At 40.8% G+C, this 14712-nt stretch overlaps 1 long non-coding RNA gene across 1 annotated transcript; it reads right to left on the bottom strand.

Annotated features, from left to right (window-relative positions):
• Positions 1-1693: 1693 nt before the first annotated feature.
• LOC135324681 (uncharacterized) lies at positions 1694-14477 on the bottom strand. The gene is made up of 3 exons (XR_010385980.1): positions 14206-14477; positions 11488-11603; positions 1694-2282 (listed from the first exon to the last, which is right to left on the bottom strand). It is a non-coding gene; the product is annotated as an uncharacterized LOC135324681 (long non-coding RNA).
• Positions 14478-14712: the final 235 nt, after the last annotated feature.

Below are 14712 nucleotides of genomic sequence, written 5' to 3'. Positions count from 1 at the left end.
GCTTGGCCGGGGCCTCCCCTATCCCGTGCCCTGCGTCTCACGGGCTCCGCGCGGCGTTTCCCTCTGGCAAAAGCAGGTGGAGGTTTGGCGAGCGCGGTGCTGTTCGCTGCGCGGTGCCGTTTTCGCAGCTTTGCCCGTTCCCGCGCCTCTCCGAGCCCACGCAGCGCTGTGCGGCGCCGGGAGCCTCCGAGGAGACCGCCGCCAGACGGGAGCCTCTAGAGGTCACTGGCACACAAGCGCTGCGGGCGCCGGACGGGCCGCGCGGCAGGACTTGGCGTGAGCAAGCGGTGAGGAAACAACCGCAGAGCGCAGCGGATCAGATTTTGGACGCAAGCGACGCAGGCGAGGGTGGCTCACGTGCCCGGGAAGCCGCCTGGGGCAGCCGGGGCTGAGCCCCACGTGGCTGGCAGGCGCGGGCAGGCGGGGAGGCTGCCGCCGTGGGGTTTCTGATGCCCTGACGAGCGGGTTGGGGGGCAGGGGAGGTCCCCTCACCTCCCTGACCTCTGGTGCCACTTTAAAGTGGGCTTGCTACGCTTGGCGGTCTTGCGTGCGACGCCTGGGCTCCTGGCATCGCAGGCGCGACAGCGGAGGCAACGACGGGCTCATCCGCCCAGCTCCTGCTTGCGCCGCGCTATCAGGAACCCCAGAGGGCTGGGAGAACCCCCTAACAGGCTGACAGCATCCTGCGCGCGCCCTGTGTGCGCGAAACCACCTCGTGTGGGTGCTCACGGAGCCAGCAAAGGCACGAGTCTGGCCGGACGGGGCGCTGGGGCTGGCCGGGGAGGCCGGGGGCCGCGGCGGCGGGGCGCATGGGCCAGGGCAGAGCCGGGCGCCCACTGCGATGCCCAGCGCCCGCCGTGGGGTGCCCGTGCCGGCAGGTTGCGGGGTGGCCGCACGCCTGGCTTGGGTACCTGAGGCCCGCTGCGATGAATGTGGGTCTCACGGGAGAGCAGAACTGATGGGGTTACGGAGGTGTCAGCCAAGTCGCGTCTAGCCGGTCATACACAGGGACCGTTCCCTTTGTAGTTTATCACTCTAGTGTTTAAGCAAATTTTATCTTCTGATGCGGTTCCCCTTGAAATCACAAAGTCAGACAATAAAGTAAAGCTCAGTAGTTCACAGCGGCGAACGTGTAAATGTTATTGAAAAGCCAGGGCGTGCTGGGGGATGCCGCCGGTGGGGGATTGTCCGTCTTGGCTGACCTGGGCGTAGCCGCCAGCCTTTCTCAGCATTGTTCCTCCTGCACTTTGAGCCTTGCGGGAGAGGAATTCCTACCCCGCCGCTTTCCCACCGCGGAGCGCTGCCTCGCGCCGGCCGCCGGGACCCCTCCTGCCCCCTCCTTCCGGAGCGCTCCCCTCGCACGCCGCTGCCCTGGGTCGGGCCGTCTGCCGGGCTTTGCGCAAATGCCTCCAGTGTAAATACTGGGGCACTACAGAAAATCTCTCCGTCGGTGCCGGTTCTTCTAAACTGTGCTTTTAAAGTGCTGACTGTGTTGGTTCTTATCGCAAGTCAGCCTCAGCAGTTAGCTCTCTTTTGATCACTTGGGTGTGTGTTTTTTCTCTTTCTAAATACATTTTTAATGGGAGATGAATGTAGTCACCAAATAGAGTGTAAGATTTTTAGTATAAAGGATATGGTGGTTAATTTCTTTGTAAACCGATCAGATATCATTATGTTTCTAAACACAAAAATATAGTTTTTATAATTGTTTTTAGTTATAAAGTTTTTATATATTGTGTATATATACACAATTTTATAGAGGAAAATAGCAATGAGGAACATTATTTTAAAACAGACAATATATGTGCATGTAGGAACATGTGAAAATTGGTATGTGGATTTTGGATATAATATGTTATTTAAAGTCAGATATACGCTACCATGCTGTTTCACACAGAAAACTGTATGAGTGATTGATGAAGAGTTTTATTGCCAGTATAGGTGCAGTAGCTGGGCGCTTGGTGCTCCTGAATGTGTAGCTACTCGGCTATGGGCTAGTCCTGCACCTTACCCCTAGGGCCTTGAGATCCCGACAGCCCCGCGCTGCTCTCAGTCTCTGCTGCGCACTGGATGCCTGCAGTCGCAGTGAGCACTGAAGAGTGTTTTACCCATCAGCAGCCAGGCGCTCAGTGGGACTCACTCCTGGGGCTTTCATGCCCTAGACTTTTCTTTGTGCCTTTCGACAGCATTGCATGTTGTTGAGTGTTGCTGTACCATTCCAAAAGCATTCTGCTCCATGTGGTATTAGACCCATCCTGGATGAAATCGTAAGGGAACCAGGGCTGCAAACAAAATCCGAGGTGGCTTTAGTGTGAATTTTAGTGTTTGCTTTTAAAATTTTGCATATTGCAAAGTCTCCACAGATTAAGGCATGTACTGTCTCTCTCAGTAGTTCGGAAAGTCTGTGATCTGTTTTGTTGAGCAACGTTATGTTTCTGGAGTTTTCCCTTGCGAGACACAAGACTTTTTTTTTTTTTTTTTTTTTTGCTGCCACCACTAACATTTCAAACAAATCTCTATCACAGTTTGGGGAGCTGGAACACAATCTTCTTGCAGCATAGGTGCAGGCTGCGTTTTTAATCTGGCATGTGACAGAAGTACTGCTGTAAACTTTTTGATGAATACATGACCAGAATGCTCAGCTTTTTGTGCTGCCTGTGGAAGTGCAAGGATAGTGTAATATGTGATGGTGCCTGCTCCAGTTGAAACACTTGGATGCTTTCGACTGGTATCATTTTAGATATGTAGATTAGCATTTTTGTTATTTGATAAAGACTAGACATAATTCAAACTCATAGAATTATAAATAAGGATTATTTTAGGTTTAGTACCTCCAGTGGTCCTCCCTGGAATGCTTTTGGGTAAAGCTTGGCAGATAGAAGTACTGGTGGTCCATAATTGCTGAGGTTTAACGTGGTCATAGGGCTCCACTCAGATGCTACTCACTGCAAAAGGAGGTTTCTATCATCCAAAACTCAGTGCTTCCTTTCCATAGCATCTCCCTCACAATCATGTAATTTGTAGCTAACATAAGATTTCATATTCCATGCTGAGAGAAATGCTTCTCTTGCTTTGGGTAGCTATACAAATTGCAAAATACGAATTTATAGCATACTTGATGGTGTCCACTCACAAGCACATTCTTACACTATAGTAAATGCAATGTAACTTAAGAACAAAAGAACTTAAGGACCAATCAATTGAAGGCCCAGGCATCCCAGCGTCCTGTTCCTGGCATGTAAACCGCAGTGAATGCGTAAAGAGGAGGATGAGGAACAGGGCATGTATCAAGTGATTATCCTCACCTCCAGTAATTGATGGTTTAAGAATTTCCTGTGCTAAAGTTTGCATCCGGACCATTGTGTCTAATAACCACCAGTGGGTTTATCCTCTACAAATCCTTTTTTTTCAGTTCCTTTTATGCTGTGGCCTCCACAACATCCTGCGGTAATGAATTCCACATTGCAATTAAGAAGCTACATGCAAAAAGTATTTCCTTTTGTTTAAGCCTGATCTTTTCTTTGGGTGCCTCCTTATTTTTCTATTGTGAGAAGAAAAGAAAAATCATCCTCTACAAACCTTCTTCATGGCATTTAACATTTTATAGTCTTCTACCTTGTTCTCTTCATGACTTTTACCTTGAGATATTTGATTTTCATTTACCTTTTTTCATGTAGTTTGCCAAGTATTCCTCTTAAAGAAAGCTAAGGCTAACTAGATGTAATCAGAATGACAATCTGGAAAGGTCAAATGAACAAACTCATTTAGTCTGTCCTTTCACTGAAGCTCTTCAAAAACCTGTCATCATCCTGGACTGCTCTGTCTGTACCTTTTTTAGTTTTACATATACTGTGAGGAGGGATGATATGAAATGCCTACAGTCCACAAAATGCATCTGCATCATAGATCTGTACAAAAACATAAATACATGATTTGCTTTGTCCTATATTCCTTTCATATTATTAATATTTTATTTGCTTTTTTGATAATCATTGAGCTCTGATATTTTTAGAGTACTATTTACAGCGTCTCTGAGATCTCTTTCCTGCACGCTTTTCGCTTATTTACAGTCTGTCATCACGTATATCTACTTAGGATTGTTTTTTCACCCACATATATTATTTTGCACTCACTAGTGTTGAATTTCATCTGTCACTTTCTTCAGATCACTCTGTTGTTCTCTGTTGTGAGGTTTTTCAGCACCTCTCCACAGACAGCTTTAGGTTGGATAAGCCTATTCCAAATTAGGTGGATTATTTTGAACAATTCAGGCCAGTAAGGATGTAAAACAACTTATAAACTGCTGTGTTGAGTATATGTGGGAAGTGGTAACTACTATCCTTTAAACCATATCTGCCTTTATCTTGTTCATTAAGAACATTTCTTTAGATTTAGATTTACAATGAAGACTATAAATGTCTGTACTTGATAAAGCAGTCATCGTAAACTTGACTGCACTATTAAACTGTGAATTAATACCAACTACTGGTCTGAGTTGGGCAGAGAAGGATCTGAATGCAAGATTCCCATTTCCAGGCAATCAGAGAGCAGGCAGAGGCTCTCTTGCAGCAACAAAATACCCCTTTCAGTGGAGAGGATAAATGTTCAGCTCTGGCTATGAGAAGCTGAAGGTTCAATGGGCAGAAGGATGTTCTTACTTGTCCTCCTGAATTTTGTAAACCTTCCTAACGCTTTTCACATCCTACCACCCCATTTTATTTATCAGTAATTGTATCAGATGCCACTGTATTTAAGTTGAGCCCATCCCTTGCTGCAATTTTGGGTTATTTTTCATAACACAACCTGTTTGTGCCTTCAGGCAGTGCCTCCAAACAGAGCCTTTCAGCACCACTCGCTGACCAGCATGGAGGGCCAAGGCCTGCTGTTGCAGAAAGATCTCCAAGCAGAAAAAGCTGGGTAGAAATGTGGTCTTTAATGCTCACCTGGGCCCCCAAATACCTTCAGTTTGTATTGCTGTACAAATATGTGCATATGCTGTACAGAAGCATGTGGTCTCTTGAAAGCATGTTTAAAAAAAATTGTCGTGTGATCTGTTCACTAGCTCTGTTTTTGTAGCCACTCTGAGTGTGAAAAAGGTTGTTTTCCATAGCTGGGTTAAAGTGTGCATCAGGAGAAGCTGATGTATGTGCACATGGCCAGCCAAATAGGAGGAGCTGCAATATAGCATGGTGACTCTGGCTTTTTTGTTTGCTTGTTTACAAGTAGCTTTTACAACCCATCGTTATGTTTGTGGTTGACTTTGGGGAGAATGGGTTTTAATTTACTTCCCCTTATACATGTGGATGAGAGGGTATGGCAGGCACATCTTTCGCTGTGAAACATTACCATATCCTGGAATGGGAAGAAGTAGTAGTTCTGTCAATATTAATGCACCTACCTTTCCTCTCCAGAGGCTTGCATGCCTAATACATCATTAAATCCAGTAACAGAAAAGTACTGGCTTGTCTCTGTTTGAGACCAGCATATGAGAGAATTGATTCCAAACTAGCTGTCATGCTCAGACAGCATGTGCTGTACTTTAGAAGTTTCTGTACTTTAGCCTAAGAAGCAATTCAGAAAGTGAAACAGCCTGACTGAAGTATTTCAATATATTTTTCCTTGTAGTAAATATTATTTACTTTCCTTGTTTTAGTTGAGCAGTTCTTTTAAAGATTATTATATTTAAAGTCATCCCCCCAATTGAACTCTTGTGCTAATATTGCTTTCAGGTAAAAATAAAACAAAACTTCCTCTTTTCTGTCATAACAGATGACAAATGAGTTCACTTGTACAGAAAAATGGAGGATCAATATCCCTCAGATCATTTTTACGTTCTCTTGCATGTGTTAAATACTGAGAACATAATGCTCTATGAAGCTAAAGGTTAGAAAATTAGACAGTGTCCTGAAAAATTCAGGGGACAGCTCTCTCTTAAAGTGAACAATTAAAATTATTTAATGAGAGCACGACCGCATTATTGTGACTAATGTAGATTGGCTGTATTGGTAGGATTCACTGAAGAAGGAGATTTTTGTAAAAGAGATTTTAATGAAGACAGAGTGGTAGACGCTGTGGAACCTTCAACATGGCCATGGCAGCTGTCAAAGCTGCCTGGCCGGCACATGCATCATTTGCTTCCGGTTACTACCTGCTAGAGAAATCCGTTGTTCACTCCTCCAATGATGCTAAGTGTGTCAGCAGTCCTGGAAATACCAGTTACTAACATCAACAAGAGAAAATAGAGCCAAAGGGCTTAACATGTTAATTGTTTGCAAAATGTTCCTGGTGCCAATTTCCTTACTTTCTACTTAAATTCAAGTCTTTTGTTAAATTCATAGAAACTCTCCTTGCTATTTCCAAAAAACGTAGCTTCTTTATGTATACTCAAATTCCACTGTGGTTGCAGAGAGTGGGTGGCAGAACATTGAAATGCCTTTCAACTAATCTTCCTAAAATCATGTTTACTGGATAATACAGTAGACACAGTTTTGTATTTACACTTCCAGCACAGCTGTCATATGGGAAATGAAACCAAGAGAAGTCTCCGATTAGAAATGTATTTTTGGGGATGGCCTAGAGATCCAGAGGTCCACTGATGCTGCTATTTATTGTCTGAGGTTTCCTCATTGGTAGCTATGGGTCTGATGCAGAAAATTATGAAGTGGGAAGGAAGAAGATGCAGGAAGAAAAGTCCTTTGTAGCGTTGATAGTAGGGACCCTGATAGACCCAGTTCCAGAGGGAGGCTTACTTTGTGTAATCACAAGAGGCTGCAAAGAGATTATGGCAAGTGTGGGGATTTTAATGGGAGGAATGAAGCAGTTGTTTTTACTAGATTAAGTCTGAAAAACTGAACTTGTATAACACTGTTGGGATGTCCTGTCTTCTTTATCCCTTCTCCCAAACCTGCAGAATTCTGCCCTCTGATACTTTGTGTATCGTCCTTGGAGTCTGTGAATGGGACACTATAATAGTTTATCGTCTCGAATTCTTAAGAGTGCCATCTTTAAACAGTCCATTTTGCTGAATATAGGAAAATAGAAATTGCTTCTTTGGATTATTCCTGTGGTGGGTTCAACCCAACCCAGGCTCTCCTTGCTCGTGGTCAGTGCCAGAGGCTCTGAAAGCATTAAAGAAACTGCCCTCATTGAAAGATTTCAGATAACTACTCTTCCTTCTCCCAACAATTAATCTTAAATGTGGAGTCATAACCTTTTACATAAGCTATACAGCTAATTACATTTAAAAAACCTACAATGTTAAAGTTGCTAAATCAAGCATGCAGAAATTAGGAAATGCAAGCCAACTGTTCCCTGTGAAATCGTGCTTTCACCCTCACTTATCAGTACACAGAAGACCTGTGAAAGATAATCCACTGGAGTTTCACAGATGATGTAAAGCTAATGGCACAGGGAATTAAAACTCCTCACAGTCCAGTCCAAGGCCATGAGCTGTGATGGATGTGCTTGAAACACAGCTCATTTTTAGGCAAGGAGGTTCTCATATACATGAGATTAGTAAACTGAATTCAGGCTCTTGGAAGTCAGTAACTTCTAAACCAGATTATTCAAGGTTTTGCTATTGTTACTGTTGCTTGAATATGGCCTCAGTTTTTGCTATTTGCTTTTAAACTTTATTATTTTATTGCTTTGAATCTGTTTGAACTTCAAGTACCAATAATAAACACTTGTTAGAAAGACTTTCACTAAACTTTGTTGGTTGGCTCTGCCAGGTTATGGGCTCTTTGCCAGTGCTACTTCTGTCAAGGACAGCTATTGAAACAGAGCTCTTGTGCTAAATTATTTGGACTCTGTTTGATAGCCTCGTTGTCATCTCTTCTCCTACCTGCTTGCTTATTCTGATTATGTTTATGGTAGAGGCCTAAATCTTGTCTAGTGTGCATTAAACTCTTTCCTTCACATCTTCATGAGAATGAAGTAATTGCTGTGGTCAGGTTTATTTCCTTCTTGTTTCCATCTCTCTCCCTCTCCCTTCAATAAGAGAACAACGTAAGCCAAAATGTCAAATTTGAAATATATTCAGTAACACTAAAAACAAATCTTTAGCCCAGTTATGTTTAAGATCATAATTTGCAAGGAAATCCCTGATGCCAAGAGCAAGATAGATCACAGAAACCTGGAGAAAGAGAAACATTTCTTTCACTACAAAAAAGTATCTCTAGTAATGATCCCTTTATTCCTCTATCCCCCCAAATCTAACTAAACAACAAGAAAAGAATCACAACTCTTTTCCCACTCTGTCTTACGAATAATGTGTGTGACCAAAAATAGTTGTGGTCAAACAGAAAGTTGCTAGTCATATGGCTTCAAACGTGCTCAACATCAAGGCTACCCTAGAGACATAGGGCTGCCATACAAATAACGGTCTTGGTTTTCCATGGAGGGTTTACATTTCTGTGTAATCCCAGATGGAGGCTGGAGGAAGGAGGGAAAGAGGGAGGGAGAGGGGGTGTGTATGGATTGGGTTATCTTTGGGTTATCACTAAGGCAGAACATTGCTTTGGGCAGTCCAGCAGGAGTTCTCATTCTAGGTAGGAATAGGGTAGTTCTGGTCCTGTTACAAACCCATGTAAGATGGGTTTTCTAGGACAAGGGGGAGGGAGAATTTAAAAATCAAGTATTTGCAATATCTACACAGACTTTTATAAAGATTTCTTTCTTTCTTTCTTCTTCTTTTTTTTGAGCATGACTACCTTCATCTCTCTCTCCTGCAAAATCGATACTGTGTTTTTCAATCACCCCTTCACTGTGTGGGTTGATAAGGTGCAACCTTTATTATGTTGCTCAGCTCTGAACAAATTGTGTTGATATTGCAGGATGGTCAGTGCCCAGCCTGAAATGAGAAGCCTCTCCTAGGAATTAGCATTTCTGCATCGTGGGTGAGAGATCACTGTCACAATGTAAAGGGGCCTTACCATATATTCTACCTGCTGACTTCCAAAGTTCAAAAATCCCAGGAGAAGGGCACCCTTCTTCTCTAAAAGGATTACTGTTCCAGAGATGGACAGTGTTTCCTCAGTTTTGTTTGTGTGTATGTTTGATACTGTTTATTTTGTGGGTGTGTTGGTACACGGAGAGGCAAAAAGTGTTAGTACAGTATCTGATTTACAGGCTGGCTGACCTTCATTGGTGTCTTTTATTTTTCTGATTTTCAGTTACCCTGGCAGGTTGGTATATTCTCTGGGTTCCTGCAAACTTTAAAAAAATTCTTCAAGTTCTCTTTACTCATATTTAATATCCCAGGGATATTTAAGGGACTAAAGACTTAAGTGTTATCTCACTGTTTTACTGGCGATGCTGCTCATTTGGTTGCCTGTCAGCTGCCTTGACCTTAATAATCTGTATGCCAATATGCTCTATCAGCTATACAACTGTTCGCATGAACTAAGTTAATGCATGCTTGTTTTTTATTTGCTTTTTTTTTTCCTGACTGGTTCATTATTCTGTTTTGGTTAAAGGTGACCTACTTGTGCAGTAGCTGCCATGTCCAAAAGAACTCATTTGGAAAGTGTGGACAGTCTAACTCACACAGAGACTCATGTTGCACAGTACTGACTGGGCATGACCTGAAGTAATCCTGTGGCAGACTGCTCAGCAAGGAGTGATCACTGGGCAGACATGCAAGAGGGAGGTATCCCCCTTCAAGTCCTCAACAACTCCTCCTGAAAGAGATGGGCATGCGAAGAATTTCTGAGAACAGGAAAAACCTAACCATAGAGGTAGTATTTGCAATAATCAACTTAATTTGTGTATGTGCCATTTTAGCAGCCCAACTTCAGTTAGAGCCCTGTAATTCAGACCTCTTGAATATCTTGTTTAGTATGTACTTTACTATCTGGCAGAAATTGTAATCATTCCCGGTTGGTGAATTTGAGGGAAAAGCCTTTAGAAAAAAATACATTTGCAAAAATCAATATTTCTCATGCAGCAAATTCTTCTTTTGAAGTTTGCGTTATAAATGAAAGTGATAGTTAAACCCTCAAGTGCAGGTTTGATAACAAACTACCTATGTCTACTGATAAATCAGCTTCTTTTACACAAAGATTTTTTTCCCTTGAAATTATTTTTATAAATAATGTAGTCTAATCTTATGTGAGATATAGAGATATAGTTTATGCCAAAAACTCCTCAAGACCTACTCCATAAATACAGAGAAATAGATAAATGAGCTGAAGTAGCTGTAAAAAATAGATTTTACACGAAATGTGGAAAAAATTTATTTAGAAATTAGAATCTTGTTTTATTTTCCAAGGTGAAATATGTGTCAGTATTTTACATTAACTTCATCATACTGGGCTTATTGGTCTAATGATCAAGGATATTTTTGCAAGAGAGCTGTAAAGCTCTAAGTAAAAGAAATGCTTTTGGTCAGCCTCATATTATTGGGCCAAAGAATGCTCTTTTACACTGTTATGAGAAGGTAAATGTGAATGATCTGGACCATGTATAAATCAGATGTGGCCAGAAAAGATTTTGTGGACAAAAACCTCTGAAAACTACAGTAAGATAGGTTAATAGAGAACACTCTCCAAAACAGTGAGCAAATGACAATTTTACCTGAAGAGACAGTGAAGAGTCAATGAACCAGCAGGCAGCATCCTCAAACTACCTAATAACTCAAGCTTCTGGCAATGGTTGTTTGTGGGACTCAAGGCAGCCTGCAGTCTTTGGGATAGAATTTTAAATTAAATGAGTTTTTCAGTGTAAGAACTATCTAGAGCTGAGCTCATCTTGCATTTAACAGCATCCAAGAAGATGATGATTCTTTGATTAAAGGAAGCTGAACCCAAAAGAGATTGGACTCCGAGTATGTCTGTCTGCTCTGAGAACCCATATCAATGAGATTTTGATCCATGTTTCTGCTGTAGGTGTTTCATGTATGAGGCTGATTTGTTAATTCTGAATCTCTTTCCTTCAAAAGAGAAAGGGCAAACCAAAAATCTAATTAATTCTGCCTCTTGGACTCAAAACTCTGCAACTGAGTGAAGTTACTATTCCATGTCTGAGATCTGAAGTAAAAGGAAGTCCCTCATATAGGCACTAAAATTATCTTTCTTCTTATATCTTTAATATGGCATCATCTACCTGTTTAAAGGGGAGGGCATCATTTCTGGCCATTTCTTGGCCTCTCATAGGAAAATGCAGAGAAGAAAACCCCAAACTCAAAGTCTGTCAAAACACAGCTGGCAGTGTAACTGCAATGTATTCTTCTCAGGAAAATAACTTCAATGTTGTTAGATTGGCAGCATAAAACTGCCTGCAAACCTTAGGGAGCTCTGAGTATCTGCTCACAGATTGAATCCAAACATACAGATTATCCACAAGAACATCCTCTAGGCTGTCCTCAAGATTTTAAGCCATTACCCCTTCCATAGACCAGGCTTTGCTTTCAATTTTTAGTATTTATGGAAAGTGCTTGTGGGAAGGGATATGTATGCAAAGTAGATGACATTCTTCATTGCTACTGACCATTCAGTTTATGTTTGGGTTCTGTCTTCTCCCTCTTCTCTTTGCTCATGTAAAGGCTTTCTTAGCGGGGTCTGGTTCACCCCATGACTCCTCAGGCTCTGGAGAAAGCAAGACATCTGAGGAATAGAAAACAGGTAGGTAGGAATGGTCCTATATAATTTCTGAGAGTTTTTTTTTTCTCTGTATCAAAAGTAGTTATTATGGTGTTGAAATGCTTCATTTTTGAACTGAGATCTATGGAATATAAACTATAGTCTGAAATGTTTTATGTCTTGGTAGAATCTCAGTTCCAGTATTTAAACTCTCCCTGTTAGAAAGGTTTGATAAATGTTTGGTGCCCTGGAGACAGATCCTAGGTTTTAGAACAGATCATCTCTTGGATACAGTAGGTGGAAAAGAAAAGGGATATAATAATGAAGAAAGAGCATTCAGATACCATCCCAAATTTCTGAATGTGCAAAAGATTGTTTTATCCCATAATAATATTAAGATCAGGAATTGCCTTGATGACATAAAATAATTTTAATCTGTGTGATCTGCTACTGGATTTGAACTTGAGTCTCTAACATCAGTAAACATGAGCTGTACCACCAACCTTTGGGGTTTTTTTCCCTTACTGAAAATTTGGAGAACAGTTTGAATATTTGCATTATATGCAGGACTGTAGTTTGAGTCTAGACACATTTGGGAGGGATAAATGAAAGTTGGAGTTATGAAATTATGTATTTGCTGAATGTATTTGTCATATGTCATCCTTTAGATCATGTAATTCTAGTATTAAGAAAACTATTTTCAGTAGTCATATACGTATTTATTTTGTAAGCAGCAGAGCAAGCTGTGCAGTAACTTCCATAATACTTGTGTATTTGCAGTGACTAAGTAGTGTGCCAATTTTCTTTTTCACACAAAAGCATGCTTTCTATTATCTCCACCCTTGTTTACAATTTGCTTAGCATAATTGTTATGTTTCTAGTTGAAAAAAAAGGGGGAGACAGAACCACACAACTGTCTTTCTACACTCAATGCTCCTCTTTGTCCCTGGTTTCTGCATGATATTTTTTAAGAGATGTAGAAATGTTTACAAAAATATCTGTAGGCCAAAAGTGTCACTGGAAAGACCATATTTTATAATAGTTCAGATCTTGCAGGGCCAAATTTAAGTAATAAATAGATCAGAACTGTTGGTGATAATGACGGCGTTTATGATTCAAAGCATCTAGGGAAAGATAGGTAATCAAAAGAATGGAAAAGCTAGTTGAGCTTTCTTTGAGTTGGTGGAAGAGAGAGTTTCTCTACTAACCACTAAAGAAACCGGAGAGAATATTGGCCTTCTTGTATTCAATAGGAGTTTGGTTTAAATAGGGCTAAGGTTTCACAAGTTGCCACTGACTCTGTGATGGTTTCTTATCTCCTGGTTCACAATTACAGTAAGGTCAGTCTACCTCATTCTGAAGGTGAAAGCTGTCTAATGTGAGAGTGATATTTATACCCATCTTCAAGGCCATTTGTTTAACTAGATCATGGTTAAGCCATTTGTAAAGTAAAAAAGCAGCAGGCTCTGAGAATTGAAACATATTAAAACAAAAAGAACAACAGCAGTTCAGGTGGTTTGGCTTGTGTTCAAGAGCAAATGTGTGGGAAAATGAAATAATCTTCAGGCTGACTGAAGATGACCTGATGAAGAATAATGACTAGGTAGCTCAGGATTAAATTCTTTATAAATCATATATCTTTGCTGGAAGTTCGTGACATGGGCATAGCCATCACTTCTCTCTGGAAATGGTTGGGAAATGGTGTCCCTGTGGAAATGGGATCTTAGCGCTTCTTGGTGTGGTATTTTCTCTCGCTTTTGTAGGACTATATTCGTGTTTCTGGATTCATGGGCATGGCCCTGTCATTAGGGATTGGCACTATAAAATGGTAACAAGCAAGGCAAAGAGATCTATTCTGCTTTGATCATTGCAAGGTTTGTGATTTCTGCTTTAGAACCCATTCTGACCCTCCCAAAATGAGTGGTCACCATTGTTTTCCTCCTTATATCATGAACATCAAACAATAAGACAAAGCCTACAGGACTGGAATTATTCAAACATTACATAAAAGTTAAAGAAGCACCTTATTTGTTTAAGAATAAGAGATGCTTAATATAAATTACTTTCCAGCATCAAATCTGATAGTCCCTAATTCAGCAAAAAACAAGCAAAGAAAATAAACAGATGTTTTGAGAAAAAGCATTTTTTTTTAACTCTGGTTAAACATATTTTTTCCCTAGGAGTGAAATACCATTAATGTTTTATTTTTGTTGAGTTATTAAATTTTCATGTTGGCTTATATGCATACTACAATGGATTTTCAATACATTCCTTTCTGAGGTGAATGAGTCAGATTTAAGGAAATTTTCATGAGTCATGGCAATACATGCATTTTTATACATATGAGTCACTTCAAAATATGATAAAATATTATTTTTAAAGTTCTAAAAATTTCTTAGGCAGAAGTATTGCAAATATATGACTACATTTGTCATGTATTTACTGTGCATTTCATGGCATTATTGTTATTTATAGATCTTGCTGCAGCTGAAGAGTAGGGAGATGTAGCTAAAGAATTTATAATATATATTTCTCAAATTTATCAATAAAGTAAGACAATAGCAGAGAGTTCTTCATTTCAGATGGTTAAGAATTGGCTACTATTGTAAGACACGGAGCATGTTACCTTGCATGTTCTGGTACGTTGTCTGTACTAATCACCTCACCCTCTCAGAGAAGTCAGCCAAAATAAACTCCATTATTTCACTTCCAGTAGACTCCAATATCCTTTCATTTTTAGGAATTTATTAGTGCTGCTAGGTTTAAGAATTCAGTGTCCCTTTTAGATATAAGCCAAAGGCTTTAAATAACCCCAGAGAATAATCTGTTATCTTTTGAGTCCTCACTCCGTAAGAACATGCTGTTAAAATGATTATAGCAGTAGGACTTGGAACTGAGAAAAGGAAGGGCTGATTTCTGTAGAAATTACATCCCGGCATCCTAATTAAGACCTTCCTTTCTGATATCCAGCGGTATGTGGGGCAGCTTCCTTTCTCCCCTTTCCTTGACACAACTTGTCGAAGAGGAATGCAAAGGCTGGGTGTGATCTTCCCAACATTAGAGTGAAAGGAAGTAACATACCAAACAGATGATGGCATAAGTGCTGCTGAATCTAATTCCACCTCCACCCCTG

This window comes from Dromaius novaehollandiae, chromosome Z (assembly GCF_036370855.1).
Source record: "Dromaius novaehollandiae isolate bDroNov1 chromosome Z, bDroNov1.hap1, whole genome shotgun sequence".
Lineage (NCBI taxonomy): Eukaryota > Metazoa > Chordata > Aves > Casuariiformes > Dromaiidae > Dromaius > Dromaius novaehollandiae.
Note: the sequence above shows the minus strand (reverse complement) of the source record. Positions and strands in the feature narration are given on the sequence as shown.